The sequence below is a fragment of the Palaemon carinicauda genome, chromosome 23 (assembly GCF_036898095.1).
Source record: "Palaemon carinicauda isolate YSFRI2023 chromosome 23, ASM3689809v2, whole genome shotgun sequence".
NCBI lineage: Eukaryota > Metazoa > Arthropoda > Malacostraca > Decapoda > Palaemonidae > Palaemon > Palaemon carinicauda.
Window position 1 is genome coordinate 67,652,528 of NC_090747.1, and position 12,809 is coordinate 67,665,336.

Below are 12,809 nucleotides of genomic sequence, written 5' to 3' on the forward strand. Positions count from 1 at the left end.
TGTTTATAAAATTATTATTATTTTCATTATATGTTATTAAAAAAAAGTATTAAAGTCATTATAATCTTTTGGGAAATTATTGTAATTATTATCATTATTGAAATTATTCCAACTATGAAATACTCCTAGAATATTATTATTATTATAATTCTTATTCTTATTATTGTCATTATGATTATTATTATTATTATCATTATTATTATTATTATTATTATTATTATCATACATAAAAGTGAATCCAGTGAGAGTATTTCAAACATATTTACAGAGATTTAAACTTGAATACTTTACACCTGTCATGTTATCTGTCTATGATACTGGCACACCTGAACAAACATAGTAGAACTGTTTCCCGTCCTGCATGACTAAACGTTTCTGTGTCACCTTCCTCGTGATTATGATAAAGATACTTTATCTCATTATAAGTAAACTATATTAAGTCTTATCAAACTATCTTATTTTATTTAATACAGGGGCGTAGGAGCGTCTTTTTTTTTTTTTGGGGGGGGCGGGGGGGGGGGGTACTAAAGTGACTAATGACTGGGTATTTGATGACATCCCCCAGAATTTATTTTGTGAGGAAACAGCATTAAATCTTTAAATTTTAACGGTATTTATATTTTTAATTTTGCCTAATTGCTAGTTTATAGGAGACAATTATCTAAGGTTTTAAATGATTATTATGTTATTTGTCTTTGGTTTTAAAACATGGTGATAAGGTATAAAGATGAAAATCTCACAGAGTACCTCATAGACATGATAATACTGCAATGGTTATAAAAAAGCAAGGGTTTTGAAATAGCTTTCAATTATCAAAATTACACACACACACACACACATATATATATATATATATATATATATATATATATATATATATATATATATATGTGTGTGTGTATACTGTATATATATATATATATATATATATATATATATATATATATATATATATATATATATATATATATGTACAGTATATATATATATATATATACATATATATATATATATATATATATATATATATATATATATATGTGTGTGTGTGTGTGTGTGTGTGTGTGTGTAATTATATGCATGTACACTTATATATGTATACATACACACAAACACATACATACGCAGACACACGCGCGTGCACACACACACACACACATGTAATGTCAGGACCGTGTCTGGGAAAGATCTTGCTGTGCTACTAACTAGAAGAGCTAAAATAAATGAATTTGGATATAATAGGATTGAGTGAAATTAGAATAACTGGGGAATCTTATATAGTTAAAAGAGGTTCATACCTTTTGCATCAAAGGGCATGAAAGGAACAAAGAAAATGGAGTGGGTTTTCTTATCTCTAAAAATCGTGTCGGTAACAGAAGAATTGATAAGATTCCATGATTGATTATCAAACAAAATAAAAAGTATAAAATGAAGATCATTCAAACGTATGCACCAACAACATCCAATACAGAGGAGGAAAAAGATATCTTCAAAAAAACATAAGATTCTATTTGCATTTGTTTTGGGGGATTTCTGTATGAAGTAGGTCAAAAGAAAAGAGGGGAATCAGCCGTAGGCAAATTAGAAGTTGGCACAAGAAACAGCAGAGGATATAGAAAAAGACACGGAGAATCCCAAATTTAAATAAAGCAAAACAAAAACGAAATGCATCTTATTCTCAGTGAAAAAAAAAAAAAGAATTAATCTAGTTAAAGATGTAAATATTGAACAAGTTAAAGTCAAGACGCAATAGAATTGTGAGTAGTAAATTTTTTTTAGATCTAAGGAAAGCAGGTAAAAACTAACTTTAAAAAAGAAAATAAACACTCCTGTAATAGGAGAAATATCTGATGTATTTAGTATAGCAATACAAAATAAGTACTCCCTGCTGCGTGATATATATATATATATATATATATATATATATATATATATATATATATATATATATATATATATATATATATATATATATATATATGTATATATATATATATATATATATATATATATATATATATATATATATATATATATATATATATATATATATATATATATATATATATATATATGTATGTATGTATGTATATAATCATCAACTCTGCCTTGGAAATTACTAGAGGTATCTTTTTGTAAATATTTTATTGGAGTTAAAAAGAATACGACTGACTTAGAAACCAGGTCTCTTTTTATGGAGCATGTTGCAGAACCTAAGGAATCGACTTTTATATGTACTGATGGCTTAAAATCTGATGTTGGCGTTGGATTTGGAGTCCATAGTAATGGTTTTAATTGTAGAGGTGCACTTCCTCTAACAGCTTCCATATATACCGCCGAACTATTCGGCATACAAACCGCTGTTGAAAAAAAGTAGCGTTGGAAGAGGGGGTTAACTTTACCATTTTTATGACGCAAGGAATGCCCTTCAAGCTTTGAAAGACTTTAATTCAAGTAACCCTTGAGTTTTAACGATTTTAGAATGGCTATTTATTATTGGACTGAGAGGTATAACATCTCGATTTTGTTGGTTTCCAGCACATGTAGGTGTATCTGGGAATGAAAAGGCAGATTTACTGGCAAAGAATACTGGGCTATTTTGCCTGTTAGAGCCCCTGGGCTATTTTTCCTGTTAGAGACCCTGGGCTAATAACATCCTGCTTTTCAAACTAGGGTTGTAGCTTAGCTATAAATAACAATAATAACAATAACAACATAAATTGTACCATTAAACAAAACATTAGTACATGAAAACTCTTATACACGATAAATAGAATTTTCCACGAAATATTTAATGTCCCTGCAGATGCGTTGTAGCTTTTTGAGGTCTGCAAGACATATCATAAAATATGTAGGCTACTAGGATTCTAATGCTACAACATTATGTTGTGGCACAAGTTCAACTTAGCCTTCTAATAGCCTACTCTCAGACATTACTAGTTACAAGCCATCTTCGCTTTTAGTTGCCGCCCCACTCAAGGTCGGATCCAGAATTATCAGCGTCTTCATACTACTCTGCAACATTATCATCATTGTCATTCTCAGCCTCATGAGTTGCTAAATCTTTATCCTCAGATAGGACAATGGGCTCGGCAGGTCTCACGAATCAAACAGGAACGTAGCATGCAAGGCATACTTATAGTTATGTAAAAAAAAAAAAAAAATTATAGACACCTATTATCAATTTTACGATGGAGGACACAATTTGAGGAAAACATGCCCTTCAGTACCTAATTATTTCATATCAATTCCACAATCCTTAATTCATCTTATAGTACTGTAGCCTATACTGAAAATTATGACGTTGTTAACCTTTGTTTACGTAAAATTCAACATAATTAAAGATAGATTGACGAAGAATGATTTTTCGTTCTTCTTTTGTTTTGGACATTGCCTTATTATTATTATTATTATTATTATTATTATTATTATTATTATTATTATTATTATTATTATTATTATTATTATTATTATTATTATTATTATTACCTAAACTACAATCTTAGTTGGAAAAGAAGGATTCTACAAGCACATGGACTCCAACAGGAAAAAACAGTGAGGACAGGAAATAAGGAAATAAACTCTCTGAGAAGTAATGCACAATCAAATAAAATATTTCAAGAACAGTAACAACACCGAAAGCATCTAAAATCTTTAAGTTTCCATGTAATCCTGCATCTCTTTCAATTTTATTAAGAATATTTTTCTTCAGATCCTTTTAGTCTGTCTGTCTGTCTGTCTGTCTCTCTCTCTCTCTCTCTCTCTCTCTCTCTCTCTCTCTCTCTCTCTCTCTCTCTCTCTCTCTCTCTCTCAAAGGTTCCTATTCCTGTGTGCACCTCTTTCTATAATACTGTCCCTTTTTATTACGAATGCTTTCCCAACGTTTAAAAGAAACGGACACCAAATGTCCCCTGATTTGATTGCCATTATTTTTCCTAATAAATTTAGCCTACCTATATCATAATCTATATCACATGGTCACTAATATATCTTATCTTCACTACTATATCACATTTTATCAACACATCATAATTCAATACTATCCACAAGTTCCACAACTATATCTTACTTTCGCTACATATATTATGTACTATATATCATATCTTCACAATTATATCACATTCCAACTATATATCTCATTTTCAATAACTTATACCAATACAATCCTTATAATATATATATATAATATATATATATATATATATATATATATATATATATATATATATATATATATATACATATATATATGCAGAAGAACCACAGGGAAAATGAAAATACGAAATATACGATTAAGTCCTGACTAGTTTCGTAATACTTCTTCAGAGGAGTGATTTATTGAGAGAGGTTTCTTTACATTTTATAGGGAAAGTAAACGTACGAACATACATATAGAGAATTAGAGAACAATGACACTCCCTTACCAGCTACCTGGGCTGAGGTCAGGTGTTAACTGGGCGGAGATCCAACCTCATTAGACACCTGCCAAAAAAGGGTCATTTCTGGTGGCGGGTAAATTTTTGTTTTTGACTTTCAGTACAGTTTATTAATATGAAAACACGGTAGCCTTATCTATATAAATACATAAGCAAAACTATTTGTATATGTAAAACACATCTATATATAAATATATGAAAAAAAAGACATGTACGTACGTATACACATACAGACATTCATACACAAACATGCATAATATATACATAGACATATACATATGTGTACACATACTGGTATACATATACAGACACATACATAGACTTACATATAAATTCTTTTTTACACATGATTAACATGTATACATATACATATATATACATATATATACACATACATACATATACATACATATACACATATATATATATACACATACACACAAACATTTACATATATATACATGCATATACACACATACACGAGTGCTGAGGTTATTTCCATCATGAAACTCCTCCTTGGCGGTACCTTTCTTCCTTGTTTCTCCGAGCTTATAATGTATGCATTGATAGTTGCTGCATTTAGGATGCTGTACCACACACATAGGGGCCAACGTCATGTCTTCCTTGAGGTGGAAGTTAGAGCACACATTTGGTCAAAAGTATCAATACCTCCTTTAGTTGAATTGTTAAATTCAGTGACTTCAGATTTGCCATTGGATGCAATGGTAGGCTGTGTTTGCTGTGATGACAAAAGGAGAACCCTCTTCTTAAGTACCAGAGATGTCTTTGAAACATAGGAAAAAAAGCATCATCTCTGTTGTGAATAAGAAGGCACTCGAGCTGTGGATGCGGGTTTCTTTCGCCTTTATCTAGGGTGGAATTTCTGTCTGCTGGCTCAAATAGTGCCAACAAGTGTCATCCCATGGTTGTTCAGCAGGTCGGCGGTAAGAGTAACTGACGTAAACCATTTGTCAGTGGTGACATTTCTGTGGGATCTATGATATAGCCTGGTTAGTTCTTTCGTCTAGTAGTGTCTGAGGCTTCTTCTGTCCCATGGCAGTGTTGTACCCCCCCCCCCCGCCCCTTTCCCAAGGTAGGGTTTGGCACCAAGCATGTATTTTATGCCTACATCACACATGAGGACAAGCTTGATGCCATACTTTGCTGGTTTGTGTGGGATATACATTCTGAAGGGGCACCTCCCTCAAATCCCAGCAGTTGCTCATCGAATGTTAGGTTTTCACGGGGGACATAGTACTGGGTGCACTTCTCGATGGATTCTTCCCACACTATCCTTATGGGGGCAAACTTGTCCTGGTCCTGCCTCTCAATGCAGGTTTCATGGCTGTCAAACCTCAGGCAGTAAATAAGAATTTAAATCTACCCTTGGACATTGCTGCTCTATAAATAGGACAACCAGTTACCTGACTGTTATGAGCACTTCCAGGAGTGCTAACATCTCTTTTGGCTCTGTTTTCGCATACGTGCCTGACTGGGTTTTCTGCTTTGTTGCAACAAGGTCTATACGTTTAATTGTCCAGGTGACACATTCCTGCACAATTACATCTGTAATAAAGAGCCTAAAAGTCTCCTCAGCTCCCACAGTGTGTCGTGCCTCATGAGCTGACTCTGGAGTGAATGATGTCATTAGATTTCTTGCCAGCCTCTCCCATGATTGCCCATGTTGAGGATTACACTTCCACTTAAAATTACTTCTTGAGGAAATCGATGTTTTGTTGAAGTCTACCACAAGTGGAACTTCAACAGCCTGACCTTGTCTTCCTTGCATTACAGGGTTGGCAGCAGCAGAGGTAGTGGCAGGACTGGCAGCAGCAGAGGTAGTGGCAGAACTGGCAGCAGCAGAGGTAGTGGCAGGACTGGCAGCAGCAATAGTGGCAGGGGTGGCAGCAGCAGTGGCAGAGGTACGCATTTTGGAAGGTGGGGATGTGTACATCTTTCTCCTTTGTTTCTTTGGGGGATGTTCTTCACATTCTTCACCGTCATCACTTTCAGATTCTAATGTAGGAAAGTACTCTATGTCAGGTTCACTTTCTAAATCACCAACTGGTTTCACAACATCTTTAATGTCACTACCCATAAGTGATGATACACCAGTTTGGTTCATAAGGTCAACCAGCTCTTTATCGGTCAGTTTTTTGCCTTGTCCAGCCATGGCAAGGTTATATCTGAAATATATCACTCTCAAACTGAAAACAAACCCACGAATCTCATATCACATTATATTTGGTAAGCCACATCATAGAGAGATTTCCACCCTGGTAAAAAGTCCGACGGTTATCACATTGCAGGGTGGAAATCTCCCTAAATCACAAACTCTCCCCCTCCGTTGAAAATTCCAGGCAGAGAGTGGGACAGCGCATCCACCCATCACGGTGTCTCGGTAGGAACTAATTGTATGAAGAAAGCGAGCGGGCTCTTTTGTCTTCCTAGTGGGTGAATCACGGGCCGATCACATGCGCGCTGGAGAAAATCTCCCAGTGATGTGGTTCTTGGGTTAATCCCATCATCGTCGACTCGTGCTTCGCTGGGATTCAGTAGTATGTTTGTATTATTAAAATACATTTATTCCTCTTAAGCTGCATTACTGCTACAGCTCTGAGTGGCTCGTGACTCTCGACTCTACTTCAATGTAAACAAATGTTTGACCTGGAACAACTATACTCAGCTTCGAGCTTTTGCTCAGAGAGTTTATGCCTCAACTGAAAAGGAGTACAATTTAACCATAAAAGAAACACTTTCTGGTACAACTCAGGAACATAAATGGTGGTCTACCCTTAAATCTGCACTCTTTGGTGTAGATGCAACAGTTCCTCCTTTACTTAAACCAGATGGCTCAGTCACTCACTGTCCAAAGGAAAAGGCAACCCTTTTGGCTGATGTTTTTGACAGTAAACAGAGTAATGAAAAACTTGAACTTCCTCATTCCTGTTTTCCTGAGGCTAAACTAACTAGTTTAGCTTTTCGATCTCGTGAGATTAAAGCTCTGTTGATGGACCTTGATGCTTATGGAGGTGTAGACCCAAATGGTATTTTTCCTTTGTTTTTTATAAAGACAGCAGATTTCTTAGCTCCAAAGTTATCTGTTATTTTGCGCAAGTTAGCAAGAAGAGGAGCTTTTAGCACTTGTTGGAGAATTGGTAATGTTACTCCTCTATGTAAATGTGTTTGTGGTAGCTCAAGTCCCACTGATTACCGCCCAATTTCCATAACTCCCATATTATCTAAAGTTTTTGAACGTCTTCTGGCAAAACGTCTTAATAGGTTTGCTGAAGGTAATCATCTACTCCCTAGTTTGCAATTTGGTTTTCGTAAAGGCCTTGGAGCATGTGATGCCCTTCTTACAATCTCCAATGCTGTACAGAAATCCCTTGATTGTGGTCAGGAAGTTCGTATGATTGGCCTTGATTTTAGTGCTGCCTTTGACCGTGTTAATCATGAGGCCCTTGTTTTCAAACTGAAACAGTTGGGAGTGGGTGGGTTGTTTCTTAGCATTATTATTGATTTTTTAAGTAATAGATCTCAAAGAGTTGTTGTTGATGGGCACCATAGTGATTATAGGAATGTGATATCCGGTGTTCCACAGGGTAGTGTTCTTGGCCCATTACTTTTCATACTATATACACATGACATGTGGTTTGGCCTAGAAAACAAGCTTGTTGCATATGCAGATGATGCTACTCTCTTTGCATCAATTCCATCCCCTGAATGTAGATCTAGGGTTGGTGAATCCCTTAATAGAGATTTAGCTAGAATTAGTGCATGGTGCAAATTATGGGGTATGAAGTTGAATCCTAACAAAACTCAAAGTATGATTGTAAGTAGGTCAAGGACGGTGGCTCCTCAACATCCGGATCTCAGTATTGATAATGTTTCTTTAAATATGTATGACTCTTTCAAAATTTTAGGTGTGATTCTCGACAGTAAATTTACTTTTGAGAAACATATAAGGTCTCTGTCTTCTTCAATTGCACAAAAAATAGGCTTATTGAGAAAGTCTTTCAAGATTTTCGGTGATCAATCTATTCTGAAGAAGTGTTTTAATTCTTTCATTCTACCTTGTTTTGAGTATTGTTCTCCTGTTTGGTCTTCAGCTGCTGATTCTCATCTTAATTTGTTGGACAGAAACTTACGGTCTATTAAATTTCTTATTCCTGATCTAGATATTAATCTCTGGCACCGTCGTTCAATTAGTTCATTATGCATGTTGCATAAGATTTTTCATAACTCTGACCATCCTTTACATTCAGATCTCCCTGGACAATTCTATCCTGTTCGTAATACTAGGCAGGCAGTTAATTCTAATAGCCAGGCCTTCTCCATCACGAGACTCAATACTACGCAGTACTCTAGAAGTTTTATTCCAGCTGTTACCAAGTTGTGGAATGATCTTCCTAATCGGGTGGTTGAATCAGTAGAACTTCAAAAGTTCAAAGTTGGAGCAAATGCTTTTTTGTTGACCAGGCGGACATAAGTCTTTTTATAGTTTATTTATGACATATTTGTTTTTGATGCTGTTAATAGTTTATATATGACATGTCTGTTTTGACGTTGTTACTGTTTTTAGAATGATTTATCGTTAATTTGTTCTCTTCATTTATTTATTTCCTTATTTCCTTTCCTCACTGGGCTATTTTTCCCTGTTGGAGCCCCTGGGCTTATAGCATCTTGCTTTTCCAACTAGGGTTGTAGCTTGGATAGTAATAATAATAATAATAATAAAAACTCTTGCATAAAAATATGAATATAACATATGAGCATTACTCTTAAAAGACTGGATCCTACTGTAATACAATTGTAAGAAGAATCACATCCTATCTTTGAGGTAACTAATAAACGATTAAATCCTTCATAACATATGCAGCTACACTTATAATTAACATTCAAACATGTTCTATCAATGCATTACTGTACAACACCATTCTCAATACACGAAGCATGTATGGTATTACAGTACAAATACATAACAGCAGATGGTTCAACTGTAATATTAAAGAAATTAGATGAGGTATATCTAAAGGACACAATATTGGATAACTATGGGGAGATGAAGTACTTTAAATAGAGAGAGATGCTGGTGAAAAGATGAGAGATTTCCAAATTAGATATGAGACCGCAGCTTCAGAATGCAGTAAGACTATAGGAAAAACAAACGTTTGTTTGAGAGAGAGGCTAAAGGTTTTCATGATTTGGAACAGAAAAAAAAACTATGGTGTTGGACAAGGTAAACTTGAGTATGATTCGGTATCCAAGATATTGAAAAGAATATTTGAAGGATTGTGGAACAATGAAGAGAATGATTGGTGGAGATCTGAAAACTTGAATATGGGTAGAGGCAGAGAGAGATACAATAATAGGGGCAGAACTAGGTGGACAAGGGGGAGAGGTGGAAGAAATCCAATAAATAGAGAAGGGAAAGTAATATTGTGTGCTATATGTAGTTCAGAATGGCACTGGACTAGAGCTTGTCCTCAGAATCATCAGAATAAAGAAAAACTATCTGAAAACAAGTTTGATGGAAATAAGACTGGCAATGTGGAAAATAAGCATAGGCTTAAACAAGTTAGTGATAATGTAGAGGAGAAAACTTATGTAAGAGAAATTTAAGAAACAGATATGAACTCTTGGGAGAGGTTGATGCTAGTTTAGATACATGATGTAAATCAACAGTTTGTGGTGAATTGTGACTAGCTAGGGTTGTAGTTGGTTTAAGCTTATGAGAGTTGAAAAGAATGGACACAAAAGAGGAATCAAACAAGATCTTTAAGTTTGGTGAATCATCAAAGATATCTAAAGGTGTGATGAAAATACCAGTTTTGTTGAAAGGAAAGAAATGTTATTTGCAGACAGAAATTTTGCAAGGTAACATACCATGGTTAATAGGAAAGAAAACACTAAGTATGATGGGTATGAGGATAGATATGAAGGAAAATTTGGTATGAAAAGAAGCACAAAGTGGAAAAATAATTAATTTGAGAGAGGATGAAAAGGGTAATTTACGACTACTAATTCTGAAGAGTAAATGAGGTATTGATATTGGAGGGATGGAAGGGACTAAGTAACAAACAAAGAAATTAAAGGCGAAATTATGAAGTTACATTTACAGTTTGGATATGGAATTAGGGAGAAGATTTGGAGATTAACAGAAGAGGAGGAAAGGAAGAAGTTAGGAGGCTAATAACAGATTTATTGCAACTTGTGAAATATGTTGGAAGTATAAAACGAATCCAGGGAAACCTTTAGTGGGATTTTCTTGGAGTAGAATATTTAATGACGTTTTGTCTTTAGATGTAGGAGACCCAGAAGAAAATTAATGAAGTTAAGAATCTTAGTTAATGTTGATATAGCCCCTAGAAATTATCCAGCATACTGGATTAATGAAAAAAGGCCAGAAGCTATCTTGAGAACGCTTATTGATGAGTGGTTCACATTTTTTGGAGCACAATGTAAAATAACTTCTTATAATGGTGGAGAGTTCCTATCCTGAAAGGGAGAGAAAACAGGGGCAGTTGCTAAATGGTTGTGCACAAGCAGTGAAACAGGGTCTACCTTCCGAGAGGTAAAAGCCAAGGCGCAAGTTCCTGAGAGCTTGGCCTTGTATAACAACTGCTATGCTGTGTCCTATTGACATGATGGCAAGAAGCAGGGATTGTAAGCAATCGTCTAACTCCGTCATCATACTGCTCCAAAAAGCTGCAATACAATGAATTGGAGAGGGGCATGGACAAGAACAATACCCTTCTGTGGAATCCCCATGGGGAAGACAACTCAGGCCAAGGCCACCTCTCCTGAGGGAGTAAAGGGCAATCAATACTTGTTGCCGCTATCGGAAACTCTCCTCAGAAGTTAGAAGATTGCTGAACAGTGGCTGGTGAAGGTAACTCTACCTCGAAAGGGGTAGTTGCCCAAGATCTGGAGGCAGACCTTCAGACAGCTCACTTTGCTTCCTCCATGGCTGAGCAAACCCAGACAGAAGATCCACATCATGAACTGTCCTTAGGATGTAGCCGAAGCTAGTCTCAGGGTTCATCCCCGGAGGGATCTCAAGACAAGAAACTCCGAGGAGTACTTGTCAATAACTGGGGCGAACATGTGCTGAGGACGAGACGGTTGGGCATGCAAGAGACTTTTTCGGTCCACGACCAATGGAGTCTCGAGTGGGAAGAGGGAAATCAACCCCTAGGGAGGCTGTGTGCTCCCGCTGCGTACCCGACCGCAAGACCTCAAGAAGCCTTTCCTTACATGGAGAACCGGTGAGCCCCAATGAAGGCCACAGATGATGCACCGCATCAGCAGAAAGCAGCTCCCTTACAGCGGTGGCCAGCACTGCTTCGATAGGGCAAGAAACGGAGGCTCCTGGAGTGCTGGGATGTTCTGGAGTCAGATGGGCGCCACTCGTACTCAATTGACTCCCAGGGGAAGCTGGCCAAGCAATCACAATGGCGAGGTCAAGCCGACAGAGTTCGATAGCGAGGTTTCTTTCCTTTCAAGGATGAACCTGAAGGGGAAGAATCCCTCATAGCCCTCTTCTTCCAATGCCTTCTAAACCTTGTCCAATGGGAGGGCGCCACTCCCAACACTCATTGCAAGGAGACTCCTGCATGCAAGAGTGACCCCTAAACATAGAGCAGAGACCGTGAGGATTGGTCTCCACAGTCACATGGTTACTATCCCTAGAGGCAGACACACCTGAAAAGAAAAAATAAGGAAAGATTTCAGCTTTTAGGCCAGTTCTTTAATTGTATTGTTCTTGATTGTGGGTTTTTTAATGAGAGAGTTAGACGTCTGTATTCCACCGGGCTAAAAGAAAAAGTTGATGGTTTGTTACTGATGCAGGTGTGAGCGGGTTGATCTACCCCAGCTACCCCTCTCCACTAACTACCAGAGAGTAATTACACCTTGTAAAAAGCTTAATGGCTAGCTTCAACTATCGCCAAAATATATCTCTACTGTAAAGCATGTAATGGTTTGCACATAGTGTCTAAACAAATGAAATGACCCAGTATAAATTACCTCTATGATCAGAGCAGCTCCAAACTCTTCAACTCCCGAGGTCAGGATCACTAAATTCTGGGACAACTGGAGAGAAGGATCATCTGCTGCCTGTACTATTACTTCATGTCTACGTTCTGTCAGATTGGAAAAAGTTACGAGTTATTGCTGGTACAAATATAGTAGAAATTATCCTTATTGTTAATAAGTAGTATCAACAGTTAGACGTGTTCATAATCAACAACTTCAGTACAAGGTATGATGACTCATAAACCGAAAATCATTACCACGATTCATAAAACTAGTCACCGCCATGCCAGGCTTTGTATAAGTTTCAACAAAACACTTGTTTGTGTCTAACAC

The 12,809-nt window shown here is 36.4% G+C and overlaps 1 pseudogene; it reads right to left on the bottom strand.

Annotated features, from left to right (window-relative positions):
- Positions 1-1,201: 1,201 nt before the first annotated feature.
- LOC137617639 (piggyBac transposable element-derived protein 4-like) lies at positions 1,202-6,609 on the bottom strand (annotated as a pseudogene).
- Positions 6,610-12,809: the final 6,200 nt, after the last annotated feature.